At 42.9% G+C, this 16,356-nt stretch overlaps 1 protein-coding gene and 1 non-coding gene across 2 annotated transcripts in view; one reads left to right on the forward strand and one right to left on the reverse strand.

Moving 5' to 3' along the window:
* The window catches only part of Dh44 (diuretic hormone 44), a 411,787-nt gene extending 401,503 nt beyond the window's left edge, over positions 1-10,284 (reverse strand). Inside the window, exon 1 of the mRNA XM_065434630.2 lies at positions 10,070-10,284. The gene's annotated coding sequence lies outside the window, so the exon portion shown is untranslated. The remainder of the gene's footprint in view (positions 1-10,069) is intronic.
* Positions 2,203-2,275, forward strand: TRNAS-CGA (transfer RNA serine (anticodon CGA)). The gene has a single exon. It is a non-coding gene; the product is annotated as a tRNA-Ser (tRNA).
* Positions 10,285-16,356: the final 6,072 nt, after the last annotated feature.

Raw genomic sequence — 16,356 nt, forward strand, 5'->3', positions numbered from 1 at the left:
CAATCTTGTTTACACATCGGCGGTACCTTTAACGGTGGCCTCTCTGCTCTTCTGGTTCCTTATGCTCCTTACTTTTCACCTCAGAAATGGGGAATGTGGGCATCGCTCTTACGTTTTCAAGCTGGTCCATTACGTGGTTGTTCGCACAGCACGTGACCAAGGCATCGAGTACCGGTGCGCCCACCGGCTCTGCTGGCGCCTGTCCACAGTCTAGATGCGCTGAAGTGGTTTATCGCGACGTGCCGCACAATACCAATGTTACAAATGACTACTCTCATTTTGCGATCGGCACTTGGTAGAGGCAGAGCAAAGCTTGGCAGCTACATATTGGCCGCCTGTTGACGGTGAGCCGTGGCATTAACCCGTGACACTGGGGCCTTTTCATTCCCGACGGCCGCGGCACTCGTTTCGAGGCGCACCATCCGTCCTCATTCCGGCCGTCTCATGTCAGCGAGGCGGAGCATTTATTGCGAAATCGCATAACATGCAGTACTGTGCAGCAACTCTTTTCCAGGAGCTCTCATCCGGGTCGTCATTTTTTTTTTGCATGACCTGTTTGCGGCCATATTTCTTGATATTTACAATAGCAGATGCGAGATAAAGCCAGGTAGTGTTTCTGAACGTGGTAATCGCACAGAGACGGTAGTGGCCGTGCATTTGTACTTTATAGGCGCATGCCCAGGTGCCGAGGCGTGAAACGTATAGTGGCGCGTACACGTGACAAGTGCAACAGCGGTGCAGGCTTAAGACACGTAAGGAAATCTAGCTTCTTCGTGGTTTTACTCCCCCTCTGGAGTATATTTACCATCTTTCTTATTAGCAAAGCGTTCCAGCACTCTGAACCCTTTCTTTCAGATAAAAGAGCGAGGGTGTGCCCTACAGTCGTGGAGACGACATGCGGGGAGGCCTCAAGCTGTAGCGACGGGACGGTGAAACCAGTAGATGTATGAGTCATGCACATTTGGCGCTTGCCTCAAGTGGCAGAAACGAACTACGTGGAACAAAAAAGAATCCACTGCACACATTTTGGCAAACTACTGTCGGTGAAGTACGTATTTCACGCCTCAACCCATTGCTCGTAGTTCATATTATACATTGGATACACAGAAGACGAAACATGCAAGTTCCTCCTAGACGATGAAAGTTTATCTTGAAAGATAGGCTACGCCGTTTGCAAGGCCGTGCCGAGGCTTCAATGCGTACATAACTTTCGTCAGCCTGAGCATTGGAAACTTTGGGGCCTTTACCCACTGAGAACATAAAAACAAGAAGAATTTGCTAGAATTTAGTTTTGAACAGATGTTTGCCAAATATAAAAGCATTGCATCTCCGGTTAGCGGAATAGGCCCACAACAAAAGTGTTAAATTGTGTGTGAGGATAAAGATCATTCCAAGCTAGGAAACGAGACCCAAGTGAGAGAGGGCAAAAGTAGGACGAATGGAGTGCTGACGCAACTGACACTTTAACATGTGCGCATGTGTATCTCAAAACGCGTGTACGTTCTTTTTGTTCACAATGAGGCACCACTTGAACGTGCGTGCCGTTTCTATGCACGGCAGCTTGACCGCCGGTCAGCGGCGGATGAAGCAGGCCGAGTGCACACCTGCATTCTTTCCGAACGTGGAAGCGTCACCGGCGCGGCGGTTAACAGTTTTCTGCGGCTAAACAACCGAGAACGGTTTTGAAAGCTTGAAATTTACAAGGACACCAGCATAGACACTCGTAGAAATACAGACTGCATGAAGAAAAGCACACAATAAATAGCCCTAGCCCGAAGCTGTCGGGCCATGTGCTTAAAAAAAAACATAAAAATAATTCTTTTCGTTCCTGTTTTTCTCTGCTTACTACTGCGTCCAATTTGTGAGAATGCACCCCAGGGCTGCCACTCCCTTAAGAATAGCTGCATTGAAGATTGTTGATCAAGCTTCAGGAACAACCTCAGTTATGAAAATTACCTAAAGCAATCAAAGGTATATATATATATATATATATATATATATATATATATATATATATATGTAAACACACACACGAGAAGAAAGGGGGTCGCTTTCACCCTAAAAGATCACGTTCTCGTGTCGCCTACGGCAAAAGAGACGTTCCACGTCTACCGCCAAGCTCTGTGAATGGTGGCGCTGGCTAAAACTCCCAGGGTTCTACTAGGACACATAAATACCCAAGAAAGTGGATGGGAAAACGACGCCGCGGTAGCTCAATTGGTAGAGCATCGCACGCGAAATGCGAAGGTTGTGGGTTCGGTTCCCACCTGCGGCAAGTTGGTTTTTCATCCACTTTAGTTTCCATTACTTTATCGGTTTTTTATTTGATTTATTAAGCACAGGTAATTTCCCCTATGTTGTCCTTGGTGTCAGTGTTCTGGTATGACTATACATATACATATGTATATATATATATATATATATATATATATATATATATATATATATATATATATATATATATATATACGGGCAGAAATGCAACCTAGGGTCCTGAATTGTATTAATCATATCATAAGAAACCAACAAAGCCACTAAAGACAGCATAAGAGAAATGACTTGTTTTTCCTAAATGAATTTAGAAAATGATGGAGTAATGAAAACAAAAATAACTGACAAAAGAACTGGCCGCACGCGAACGATCCGACGTCGCGGCATTACTCGTAGAATATAAATAAATAAATGACATTTTTATTCATTTATTTATACCATAATGCGGACAAGAATTCGAAGCAAAATGACAAATATACAAAAGATTATATACAACGAAGAACAAGATGAAACAAGTATGTAACCCGTTTTTCACACAAGTTGTTTGGTCATAAGGTAGACGATTAAGAACAAATTTAATTTGATTTCAGTACAACTATAATTAATACACGAAATAACAAGATTATTTACACAAATTGTATACAGCTCACGGGCGCTGGAAAAATGCTTCAGTTAGCGTATTCCAGTCATCTATGTTTTGTGGAAAAAAAGAGTACCGAAAAGTGTCAGTCCTTGCGAAAATTGGTGTTAGAGAATGAGGGTAGTGGTGTCGAGTGGGTCAGCTTATCAAGGGGGATACGTATTTTGCGGGGTCTAAGGTTAGCCTATTATTGATTAAGTTTGAAAAAAACTCTAGCCGACTTTTTTTTTCTTCGGATTTCTAATAGTTCATTGCTGTTATCAGTTAGTAACACAGTGAGGGAGTCAGTGGCCTTAAACTTACTGTAAATAAATCGTACTGCTTTTCTTTGAATTCTTTCTAGGTTCTTAATGTTAATTTTTGTGTGAGGGTCCCAAACTATGGAAGCATACTCAAGCTTTGGCCTAATTAAGGAAAAGTAAGAGAGCAGTTTAACACTAGGCGGAGCAGTCTTGAGTTTGTGGCCCAGAAGGCATAGTTTTCGGAAAGCGGCAGAGCAGATGGTATTTGTGCGTAAGTTCCATGATAAAGCACTCGTTAATGTTAAGCCTAAATATTTATAGCAGGTTACTTCCAGTAAAGATGCTGCAGCCAAAATAAAATGTAAGTGTAGTTCAAGGGGACTTCTTGCGCGTTATGGGGATATATATATATATATATATATATATATATATATATATATATATATATATATATATATATATATATATATATATATATATATATATATATATATATATATTGTAGCGTTCCTAACTAGAACGGCTGTGGAAAACACATATTCAGTGAGAGGGGTGTCGTCCGCCAATTCATCTAACTTTTTCGTCCTCCCTTCTTCCTCTAGCCCACTTCGTCTCTACTTTCATGCATCCAGCACAGACACTTTCACTCTTCCGGATTTCTCATGATACTGAATATGTTGCCGATAAAGGCGCCCTTCTTGCGACCTCAGGCTCCGGTGTATCAGACGTTCGACAATATTCCATGCTGGCATGTGGTCTTAATTGTTTGAAATGGTCCGTAAAATGTTGAATCTAAAGGTACAGCTTCTTTTCTTACAAGTACATAGACTCCAGGTAGGAGGTCCGGTATCTCGTTGTTGTGCCTTTTATCAAAGTTCCTCTTCATGCGGCGCTTGTAGACCTCCTGTTCTTTGACACTTTTCTTGATTTCAGCGAGTTCGAGGTTTTCTAGGAACCCTAGCTCTTGATCTGCAGGAAGTGCTGACGCTGTGCCCGGAGTGGCAAAATGAGGACTACAGTCTTAACCAGGGGTGCACGATGGGTCGTGATCTTTCACAGTGGCCTCGAGGCAGCATTTCCAGCCAAAGTGTGGTTACATCTTCAGGTGACGTTTGACGTCTCATATGGCACGTTCGGCTCAAACCGTTTGCTGCCGGGTGCTATGGAGAAGAATTCTTTATCATTATCCTATGATCCTGTGGCCTCTTCGATAACTTGGCACTCCGGAAAGCCGGCAGTTGTGGAAGGCTAGCGTCTTTGAGTGTATAAAACATCGAGCAGATCGATAACGCTGTTTGCGTCTTCTTCACCAGCTTTAGCCGCAATCGGCCTTGTGCACTCATATATGGAAAGCAGGAAAGCTTGGGTTCGGTTGACTCCTTCCCCCGTTGGTTTTGAGCTCAGCGAAGTCCATGTGAGTTACTTCGAACGCGACCCTTGATAATTCGGGGCTTGTCATAACGTCTGTATATTGCTTTAATTTACCTTTATTCACCTGGCAGAGGTGGCATGTGCGTATGTAATTGCTGATGTCGTTTTTCATGCCCGGCCATGTGAATCCCATGAGCAGTTCCTCATACGTGCACCAGAAGCCATCATATCCTCCCGATTCAGGAGTGACGTGGTAAGATGAATCGTTTCAGCCATATTTGGTGGTACATCATACTTTCTGTTCATAAACTAGGGATATTCTGTGCCTTCCCATTGCTCATTATGATTGATTACTTCTGGATTCTCACTTTATTCGTGTACAAAAAATCTGGATAGTGCTTCAACGTCACTGAGGAGCGGCACAGGACGGTGAGAAATTACGAAATCAGGCTGTTAGTTGATCCATCTGACAATACGGCCTCTTGGTTGGGCCATGCTCAGAAGTTGATGGTCGGTGAAAAACATTAATTTGACTCCTTGCAGGCTAGTGCAAAAATACCGAGCAGCTTTTTAAGACGGCCATAGCTTCCTTTTCTGTGCTAGAGTAACTGATTTCGGCGGGTTTCAGCGTGTGGCAATTGTACCCCACCACGTGGTGTTTCGTTTCATCAGCTTCTTTTGAGGGTTTCTGGTATAAAACAACACCGGTAGCATAGTGTGATGCGTCCATATTCAGCACGAAAGGCAAAAAATATTCGGTATTCGCAAGATGCGGTCTGACGAGATTAGTTTTACCAGCTCGCAATAGGCACCTCCACACTCATCGTACCATTGAAAATGCACGTCTTTCTGGGTTAAACGTGTGAGGCGCCTTGCTCTCAGTACATAGCCTTTGATAAACGCCGTGAAGTGTCCTGCAAGACACTGAAAGACACAGAGAGTGCAGTTCATAAGGCTTTAACAGCTCTGTATCGATCATTTCTGAGTGCTTTTAGAGTGTCCATCAAACACCCTGCAGTGTAGCATCCCATCTTTCTACTTCATTGCCCTAGAAACCCTCTAAAACGTTGCTTTTCGACACTTCTGAACATGTTGGCCCACGTTCCATGAGTTGCACATCCCACCATTTTCTGGCGACAGCGGCCAAATAGCAGCGCATATTCGAAATTTTGGCGAGTATCCTTCAAAAACATCCAGCTCAACAATAACTCGTGTTTGCTGCTTTCTATTCATTGAGCGGCTGGGCCAAAGTTCTCATTATTTCACTTTGTTGCATCATATGCCTTTGCAGTTGCTCTACAACAGTAAAAACCAGGCTCACCTTCACGGCAGGCATTTCCTCTTGGAGGGTGCATGGCGTATGTGTTCCAGATCGAATTCGCTCAGTGTCTGGAGCTGTACCTTCACTGTCAGCGATCCTATTTGCACCAAGGCTTGGCAGCTGATTGCTGCTTCTTCCAGCGCCACGTTGGTCAGTCCGGCAGAACTAACTTCGCGAGGAAGGTCCGTCGCTGGCTCACTCTACGCTTGGCATAGGGTGAAAACAATAGACTCCAAATGACGCCTGGTCGACGAACAACCTAGCCAACATGTCTGGTCTTCAAAAGCTGTCGGCTGCTGCAAAAATGCAACTTTCCTGACAAGAACGGCTGTAGAAAAGACATAATTTCGGTGATACCAGTGTCTCCCACCATGTAATCTCACTTCCTCGTCCTCCCTTTTCCCCGAGCACACTTCTTCGTGTGGTTTGCTCCATCCAACACACGCACACACACACACACACACACAAAAGGTATATATATATATATATATATATATATATATATATATATATATATATATATATATATATATATATATATATATATATGAGAGAGAGAGAAAGAAAAAGAGAAGTCACGTTGGTTTCGATGTGCCTGTATGCGGCGAAAACGTTGCGGGTTTTAGAGAAAGCTTCACAGGTCAATATGCATCGCCTAGACATCAGTTGGCTTTGACAATCTTGTCATGAATGATCGCTAAACATTTTCAATAGGGGGTTGCTAAAATGTTCAATAATTTTTGAAGCCCAATTCAAGCAATTGAGAGCGCAATTCTTTCAAAGTGCGAAAATTTCAAAAAGATAGTCACGATCTAGAAGGTGTTCCCTTGATGTTTACCAGTGGCTTTTTTTAATCGCCTCTCATATACCCCGCATTTCGGCTTCCAACCAGAACTACACAAAGAGTGAGACATAACACCAAATTCACAGTGAGCTAACCTTTAGGCTATCGATTCTAATTACGGCACATACCAACGCATTCCGGTGCGTTCTTTCTAGGTCAATAGAGCTGATCATGTACTAAGCGCTGTCTCACCTTAAATATTTCACTCAGCTCTTCCAGGGATAATGTCACGCACAGAGGAAATGTACACGTACTGCACAATATAGCATTCTTCGGTGCACGACGAACCTTGATTACAAATCATGTGCGGAAAACATTTTTTTTCTGACAACATCATAGCACTATATAATTTCTACGAATGGAACTCCGGACTATATAGGAAAGAAAAGTGCTTCTTATTTATGTGGCCCTCACGGCCAAATCCAGCTTACATGAAAGCATCAGTAAAAAGGGTGATCTTAACAATACACTCAAGATTGTTAAATTGGTTGATTAGATTGCTTATAAATATTTCTGAGAAAATAATAATTTCTAGAAAGAGGTAGACTTTCTCCACGATGATTGTTCGTATAACAGCAAAACTTACGAGGTACACATTACTGACAGAAAGAAAAGGCTTTACGTGTTATATTGCAAACCTCAAGACCATGACAAATGTGATATGAATGAACAAACTTGTCGCGTAGTTTAGCATGATGGCATGATTTATTGAACGCGGTCAATCGAAACAATTTCTGATGTAATATCGATAGAAGGGCCTGTTTGATCTTTACATCTCTTATAAAGTATCCATCTGCCATAACCGCTACATTTTCTGCAATTCCCTGAGCAGGGGCTAATGTTTCTAGTCGTTTCTTCAAAGCAAAGCATTTGGTGCATTTCATTAGGCCGAATCCGGATATGCATGCTACGTCTCCATGGCTTCTATTGTCAAGTATACAGCGAACACAAGTTATCAAAGGTAACCTTATACTGAACAACCAATAAACGCTGGCTTTAAATGATTAAGTGTTTAAAATGATGAAGTGTTTAAGTTTAAACGTGTGTGTTTGTGGCTTTGTGCGTGTGCGCGCGTGTTTTGTTGTGACCTGTGTTCAGGTTTCCACGGAGCAAATTATTGCAAATATCATGAGCATTCTTCTTCTTACGTTGTTCTTGTCAGCTTGTTGCGATTAGACATATTACCGAAGAAACAAATTCGCACAATAGTAAACGCAGCGAGATAAACAACATTAGCACCTTAGATATGTTTCGGATTCCTACATGTGGCTGAAACTCTACACAAATGTCATTTGAACAAACACATTCATCACAGATTTATTCAGTTTAAATCAAAATTATTTCATTCGCACAATCAGGATAAACACTGTAAGGTACATTGAACATGCACCAACTATATTTTACGAATGTTAAGGTATGCAATGCATCCAGTTGGCAATTAGCGTAATACTTCTACCTGTGGTTAGGTTTCTTCGCATTGCTTGTATTTTCTAACATCGCTTAGATTTCTAAGCACTTAATAAAACTTTATGCTTGTAATACATATTTAAGTTATGCAACCCTGTTCTTATGTTATACACTCCGTTAATTCGACTCGATGTGGAACACGTTTTTAGTTTATATGTGTTTACGTTGATTCATCGCGTGACTATTGCGCTTGTTTGTATTCGGTACATTGCTTGCCCTGTGCGGCGTTGCAGACACCGTCGATCTTGACGAGTAGCTTTTTGCTAGAGCTGCAATAAAACCTATTAACAATTCGTTGTTTCGAATATGGTATATTCGAAGTGGGCAGCATGTGAAATGTTCGGCTTCTTGATCTAAGCGAGCCGATTGCAATGCTGTGCACTCGGCCGCAGCGTGCGCTGCTGTCTTCGCACGGCAGCGGAACGGCGCGTGGTGAACGAAAATTGCGCGTTTTGCAGCATCGCCCTCATCAGTTAGCGCTTCAGAAGTTTCATTACAGTTCTACCTGGTGCCATATCAGGAAGGCCATAGGTTTGTTGAAATGGTTCAACTAAAGTTAAGTTTATGGACATTGTAATGGAGGGTCATTGCACGAGTAATATGCAGCTATATTCACAGTCCGTCTTTTGCACAGGCTACGAGGTGCTGGCACGTATTCGTTGTGCGGGTTGACATTGACATCCTAGCTGCTACTTCAGTGTTATCGCCACAAGGAGCCAGATTTGCCCTCCTCGGTGTCTGCGACAAAGTCTCTAATAGTATAATCATTCGTGAAACACTCAGCAAGCAAATTGTTCATCAATGTCGTTTACGCTGTGCCACGAAATTTGCCGGCTTTTTCTTTCTTTGAATAGGAACATGGTTTTTGGTTAAGATAAGCTTCACTTTTTCTACGACACGCAAGCTTGCCAAATATCGAATACACGGATCATAACGGTAATTATCTTTAGTTATTGTCCCTAACATCCTAAATTCTGTCATTTTCTTATAAACTAGCGCCTAATAAACAATGACGCTGCGAGCAGTCTTTGTTTTTTTTTTATTTTTATGTGTGTAGCAGAAAGCTGTGCCAGAAGAACTCTCTATGTATACTACGGACATGTGCATCACTTTATGCTGCGGTATGACCCAGTGAAAAAAAAATCTAAAGTTTCCAATGTCTTTGTGTCGTGCGATTCTTAGCACGAAAATCTAGAACGCTTGAAAATATTACGTAATATCTCGTATTGCTAATTGCGTAATATAATAAGGATGAAGCAGCTAAGCCCGGAAGTGTGATGTCGCCGCGGACACCTCTGCAGTGCGCAGCTGCTTCAAGCAGGTCGTGAAGCTTCGGGTGAGTTGGCATGCCGTAAGTGCGTCCACCAGTTCCAGAAGATGGGATTTTCGCCAACGGCAATGAAATTTATACATTCGTTCAAAATCAACTGTCTACTGTCGAATGCGTTCTGTGAAAAAAAATACTTAAGAAACGTACCAACTGTTCACCTGCAAGTGATTATAGTACGTATATTTCTTTTACCATAATACAACGACCAAATTTAAAAAGAAATCCTGGTTGTACGACACGTAGCATATTTGGCAGCTCATTGGTTGCGTAAATTTTCGTATTGTTCTAAGGTCCTCTGGTAACGTAGCGAGTACAACTTGGATTTTAATTCGGCAAAATGATGCCTTCTTATCGAACATACTTCGATATAAACCAACCAGAGCATTTAAAAAGACAGAAACGGACAAGTAAGGCATTATTAGTGTAAGATAAGCGACCTCGTTTTATGGGACGCTTTCAGATTCTTTCTTTCACTATAGTGGCAGCCGAAACCCGCATCCACAGTCCCGTACAAACAACCGAGTTCATCAGCAGTTGACGATACATTCACCAAGCAGTTCAGTGGGCCACGCAGAAGACTCACCTGATGGCAGAAAACTCCTCCGGTGAAGGGTGACGAGTTCTGGGACCTCCGGAGCGGCTGTGCTACAACGACGCCCTGGCTGAGATGCGCTCCGGGCACGAAACGAGCGAAACTCGCGAACACACGCCGGTGAGTCCCGCCAAAAAAGTCTTTCCAGCGAGGCCGGTAGCAGGCGAATTTTTCGCACCCGTGTGGCCGCCGCCGCAGTCCGAGGAGTTCCACTCACCGGGGCTGCCCCCTCTCTAATAAAGCTCGCTTTTTATTGGCTGCGTGGGAAGGAACACTCCGCGCATGCGCCCAGGTCGCGCGCCGCGCAAACCTCCTCTCTTGCCGTCCCTCCCGTCCCTTTCTCCCTCTATTAGCGCGCCCTTCTACCCGTCTCGCACTACTCGCTCCCTCAACTTATCGCGTGGTTCCCTTTCGTCTTATGCTGGAAAACGCGCGGCCGGACTGTGAAGAAAGCTGCCACAGCTGCGGAGTCGCCAAGTTTCTACCGCGTCAGGACACTCATCGCGAAACGTGGTTGCTTTAGGCAGACAGGAAAGAAAAATGCGTGTGTTCGAGGAACACCATTACGCAAACGGGACGCGACGCAGCAAAAGAGAGACGACGTTTATAAAGATTATATTAGATATTTGACGTAATGGTTCTTCGGAAACCCGCAAGGTGGAGAGAAGTAAATAATAAAGGGAAAATGAGATATCCACCCAATCGCAGCAATTGCTACAAAGGAAACCCATACGGGTTCCTCGAAAGAAAAGCCTCGCAGTTGAAGAGAAATTCGTCCTAGTCCGGGACTCGAACCTGGGACCACCGCCTTCCCGCTCTACCAACTGAGCTAACCAGGCGGCTAGAAGATGTTAGGGCGAAGTCGAATTTGTCTACAAGTCGAAGCAAAGGCAAGGGTTTCATGCAGCAGTTCTGCGGAAACCCGCAAGGTGGAGAGCGCCTTTCAGCGAAAAATGAAGCGTTTTGGCTGCGAAATGGCAACTTCGTCGGGAAAGAAGAGGGAAACCAACACTGAGCGTAATGGAAGGGATTAACGGACAGAGCAAAGCCAATTTCGAGCGCACAGCTGCTGTCGCAGTGAAATATGTGGGGCAACAACCACCGTTCACGTATATAGTCGGAGGAAGGCTGTTAAGAACTGTGCAAAATTCAGTGACCTAAGGACATGTGTTTGTCGAAGAGTATACGCACTGGCACCGAAGCGCTACTAAGCACTGAGTCGCATGGCGGCGGCTCACCGATTGGTTTACTAGCAAATGCAACGGGAAATGTAATTGTAGGCAGTCATATCCGAATGGCTCAACAGTCATAACGCCGATTATTTGATTGCCGTAATGAACGCGCACTTGGGCCTCATAGTGTGCGATCACCAATGTGCGTCAACCTTTGCATGGCCATCACTATAATAGGACGACAGGATCAGAAAGGCTCCAGCTTTTCCTCGGGGAAGCATGACGGACCTCATTTAAATCCTCAGCTGCACACTGACTGTTTTACGGATCCGTTCATGGAGCGGTCTGCGAAAGCAATAACCACTTTTGGCCACTAAGTAACTTATTCGCCATACTTCAACTATAGGTTAGGAAAATTGCTCTTTTCTCATCTTTAACTTATTCATACGTCATCGCGGAAACGCGAACAAGGCGTGCTAGCCCGGCGAGCACCACGGATGTGAGTAATGCACTCAAGAAAGGTCAAAGCCCAGCGCGAATTCTATTCAGCAGAAAGCGGGAACAGCGGCAGAATATGATAATCCTCGTTTCCTAGGGTGCAACCAATCCTCGAGAAAATCCGCCCAAGCTTTGATGAGCGCCTGAGTGGAGGCTTTTGTGCAAATATTTGCGGTGAAGCGTTTCTTCGTGTTTACTGAACTTAACAAGTGATCTGTGCCTTCTATTTCTATACGAATACTTGATCTTTACTCAGACAAACTATAAGCCAACCAGAGTCCCCAGGAAAATAAACAACTACAGCATCAAAGGTAAAGAAAGGATTGCTTGCTATTCAGTTTATTCGGTGAACTGTAAATGAAAATGAATAAAAAGTTTTAAAGTCTGCAAACGTGATACAGATAAAATAAGGACCATCATTACGAATGCCCTCTATTTATAAGCCGCTTGCTTGTGAAATTATTGGCTAGTAACGAAGGCGTAGAACTTATTCAGGTTAAACACAGATTCCAGTCACACAAATCTGGTGGGAGCGCCGGTATTCACCGTCGTCCTGTGTTGACGTGGGCCATCTCTGGCGTCGTGTCCGCTCCACTTTAATGTAGGAAATGAGTGGTCGTAGTTATCCTTACGTGACTTCGAGCAACTCCATCCCTAACGTGGCTTCGTATGGAGACTTTCGTGCTTCACTGGCTGCTGTGACTCAGCATTTTGGTAATTCGAGAGAGGTGCATTTAAAAAGACTTCCCGAGGGCCTCATTGGTGCATATTTGACAAGCTTGCATATTTCGTGTTGTTTGTTCTCGGCGCTCATTGATTAGGTCAGTTATGTGTGCAGCTTTCTTATTTTGATGCTGGCGGTCTTTCATTTCGAACACCAACTGAGCAATGGGCTGAGGAGTTTTGTTCGTTCGTCAAACTTCAGTGCAGCCATAGCACAGAGTAGCGTAAGTATTCCAACTCGAATTGGAAACTAATGTTTCAATTAGTGAAATTGTATGCTGTTAAGCAATGCTCCTTCTTTGGCGTTATTTAAGACTCAAACTTAAAATATTCTAAACATATTTTGCAAGCAAAAGATGGCCTATGGGATAATAATTATAATAAATGCGTGACGATACTTCATCATCATTATCATATGCACTTTATTTTTCGTCCGAGCGAGGGGAGACTGGGACTAAAGGCACGAAGGGCTGACACAGGTCCCAGACCCCACGATTACAACAGCGGATAAAATCAGTACAAATGAATGAGCATATAACGTACGTACATTTCGCACAAGAGAGCATAATTTCAGTAACAAAAATTATCAAAATTTTTGTTCGTTAGAACCAATAAGCCGCATAAACATTAGCACAAATGCTATCAGTATGCACTCTTTGTTAGGTCATACATGCCTACATACAGATGCAATAAAATGAAAATGTTAACAATTAGTTAAAGCAAATGTCACCAATAAGCTTGAAGAAAACAAGCCATTTTTATTTCCCAGCTGGTGTCATATTTTGGAGTTCATTGACCAATATACCACAGGTAGTCTGTCGCAATTATAGGTACTGTCATTGTGACAGATGCCTCGTAATGTCAAGAAACATTGGATATTGGCATTTTCACCCCTGCTCTTGATTGGCCTTTCTCCCTTAGAATTTCCAAATATGACTTCTCGAAGTGTTGTGAATAAGTTATATGAACTTGAAGATTTGTGGCTGCTGTATGATCCGCATGTCTGCGTCATAACAGAAACTTGGCTGAATGAGTTTATTCGAGACGATGAAGTTGTTTCGCCGGCCTATCAGCTCTACAGACGGGATAGAGGCTAACGTGGTGGCGGCGTAGCTGTCATTGCTCGAAAAGGGGTCAACGTACAAGTACTTGACCAGACTGATGACCACGAAAGCCTGTTTTTGAGAGTCGAGTTTTTTGATATTACGTTTGTTCTTGTCGCTGTTTATCGCCCTCCCGCGACTGATGACTTGTATTTGACCCAATTGTACGATCACGCGCTACAATTTCAGGGAAAATGTCTCATAATAACCGGTCATTTTATTTACCCTTCATTAATTGGCAAGAGCTTCATTATGGTTGCTCCACCCCTGGAGACACCATATTGGACATTATGCTTTCCCTTAACTTCGAGCAATTCGTGAAAGTAAACACAAGAGGAAATGCAGTCCTAGGTCTTTTATTTGTCAGTGACATTTTCGGCGGAGGTACTCAGCTAGTTGAGGAGGGTATTTCAGATAACAAATTAATTTTCTACTCTTGGATTAAAGACACTGATAGGCAAAGAAATGCTTCTGTAATAAAAGTTATCAAGGACTTTGCTCGGGCGGATGATGTGGCCATAATAGACTATTTGGATACTCATCTATGTGGTCCTATAAGTAATATAGAGGCAGCATGGAAGCGCATTCGTAATGTTATTCACTACTGTATCGAAAACTTTGTGCCACTAAAAGCGCTCCGTCAGCGTAGATTAAATCCATGGATCGCCAGAGAAATAATTCAGAGTGAAAGAAAATTAAAACGACGGAGGAAGAAACGTAAAACAGAATCCCAACAGTTCAGGCGCCTTAATAACGATTTGTTATGGAAAGTTAGGCAAGCTAGGAACATTTTTTTCGACGACAACCTTGCGGAGTTCATTAAAAACGATCCTTCTAAGTTCTGGCGCTACTTAGGGAACACAAAAGTCGAAGTGTCCAAATTGAATGTCGATGGTGTCATTCAGACAGATCCTTCTAGCATAGCGGAGACCTTTAACGAGAACTTTCAAAGTGTATTTCCTGAGCATGAAGAATATGAGCCACGAACCACCGCATCGGACCTCCCGCAGGGCATTCGGGTAACGCGTGAAGGGGTTTTGGCATTGATTGTAAATGTTGATACGCGTAAAACTACTGGGTCAGACGGTGTCCTGAACCTATTTTTGAGGCGATATGCCGAACAAATTTCTTGGTACCTAACAGAGCTTTTTAACTTTTCACTAGAAATGGGCGAAATACCTGATGATTGGCGTCTGCCGGGAGTAGTTCCCATACACAAAAAGGGCAGCCGTCTTCTGCCTTCTAACTACCACCCTGTCTCAATGACCAGTCAATGCTGTAAGATGTTAGAGCATGTGATTGCTAAGCACATACAAGGCTTCCTCTCCGAACATAAAGTTTTATCGGTTCATCAGCACGGGTTCAGAAAGGGTATGTCTACAGTTACACAGCTGGTATCAACATTGCATAATTTGTTTAGTGTTCTTGACATGACTGGCCAAGTAGATGTATTGTTTATGGACTTTTGCAAGGCATTTGACATGGTACCGCATAATAAATTATTGTTTAGGCTGGAGAGCATTGGACTTCCACTCTTTGCTGTTAGGTGGATTTCCGCGTATCTTAATCATAGGCAACAGTTTGTACAAGTGCAGGATTTTTCTTCCAGTGTGCTGCCAGTTATCTCGGGGGTTCCACAGGGGAGTGTGTTAGGGCCATTGTTGTTCTTAATTTATATAAATGATTTAACGAAGGTAATACCAAAGGATGTCTCAATCAGATTATTTGCTGATGATTGTGTGGTTTTTAAAACAATCTCGAATGCAAATCACCACACCTCTTTACAAGCAACTGTTCTGGCAATTCACGACTGGTGCGAGAACTGGGACATGGAACTGAATAGAGAAACAAACTGTTCTTCTACGTGTGACAAGGAAAAAATGTCCGAGTACTTTCACTTACCACATTAACGCAGCACTATAAAGGAGGTTGATAAATATAAGTACCTAAGGGTAACTCTTACCAGTAATCTTTCATGGGGTGTGCACATTTCAGACATCTGTGCGTCAGCTTTTCAAAAGCTATGTTTTCTTAAGAGGGAACTTGGAAATGCTCCTGTAAGTGTTCGGCTTCTAGCTTATAACGCATGTGTTAGGTCGAAGTTAGAGTACGCGTCTGCGCTGTGGGACCCATATGTTAAGAAAGATATAATAAAACTTGAGGGTGTTCAAAGAAAGGCTGTACGGTTTAAATTCGGGAAATATAGAAGGACGGATTCGCCATCGTCTCTGATGAAACTTAATAACATTACAACATTGGAGATACGTAGAAAAATAAACCGACTTTTGTTACTTCGCAATTTTATGTCCGGAAAAGTCGCCCTATCTGAATCAAGTTATGTTCAACCTGCTGCTACTAGGAAAACAAGGCACACAGCAGAACATTCACTGAGACCAATTTTGCGAAAACTAATTTCTACAAATACAGTTTTTTCCCTAGAACAGTTAAAGAGTGGAATGAGTTGTCGCCAAACGTTATCAAGGCCGAAGACTTTCCGGCAGAACTGGAACGTTTCTTTTGTGAGTAATAGATACTTGCAATTGTATAAATGTAGGTATTTGCTGCTGGTTTAGTTCTGTTCTGTGTGTTTTGGTTCTTTTTGTTTTGTTGAAAATTGCTTCTTCATTGTGTTAGCGCTGTTGCTTTTGCCCCTTTTGCTGTTTGCAAATTTATTGCTGTTATTTATTGTTTGTCATTCCGAAAATGCCCCTCCTGCTAGGGCCAATGAATTAGCCTGCAGTATGGTTAAATAAATAAATAAATAAAATACCAGTACTTCTGG

Source organism: Dermacentor albipictus, chromosome 5 (genome assembly GCF_038994185.2).
Source record: "Dermacentor albipictus isolate Rhodes 1998 colony chromosome 5, USDA_Dalb.pri_finalv2, whole genome shotgun sequence".
Lineage (NCBI taxonomy): Eukaryota > Metazoa > Arthropoda > Arachnida > Ixodida > Ixodidae > Dermacentor > Dermacentor albipictus.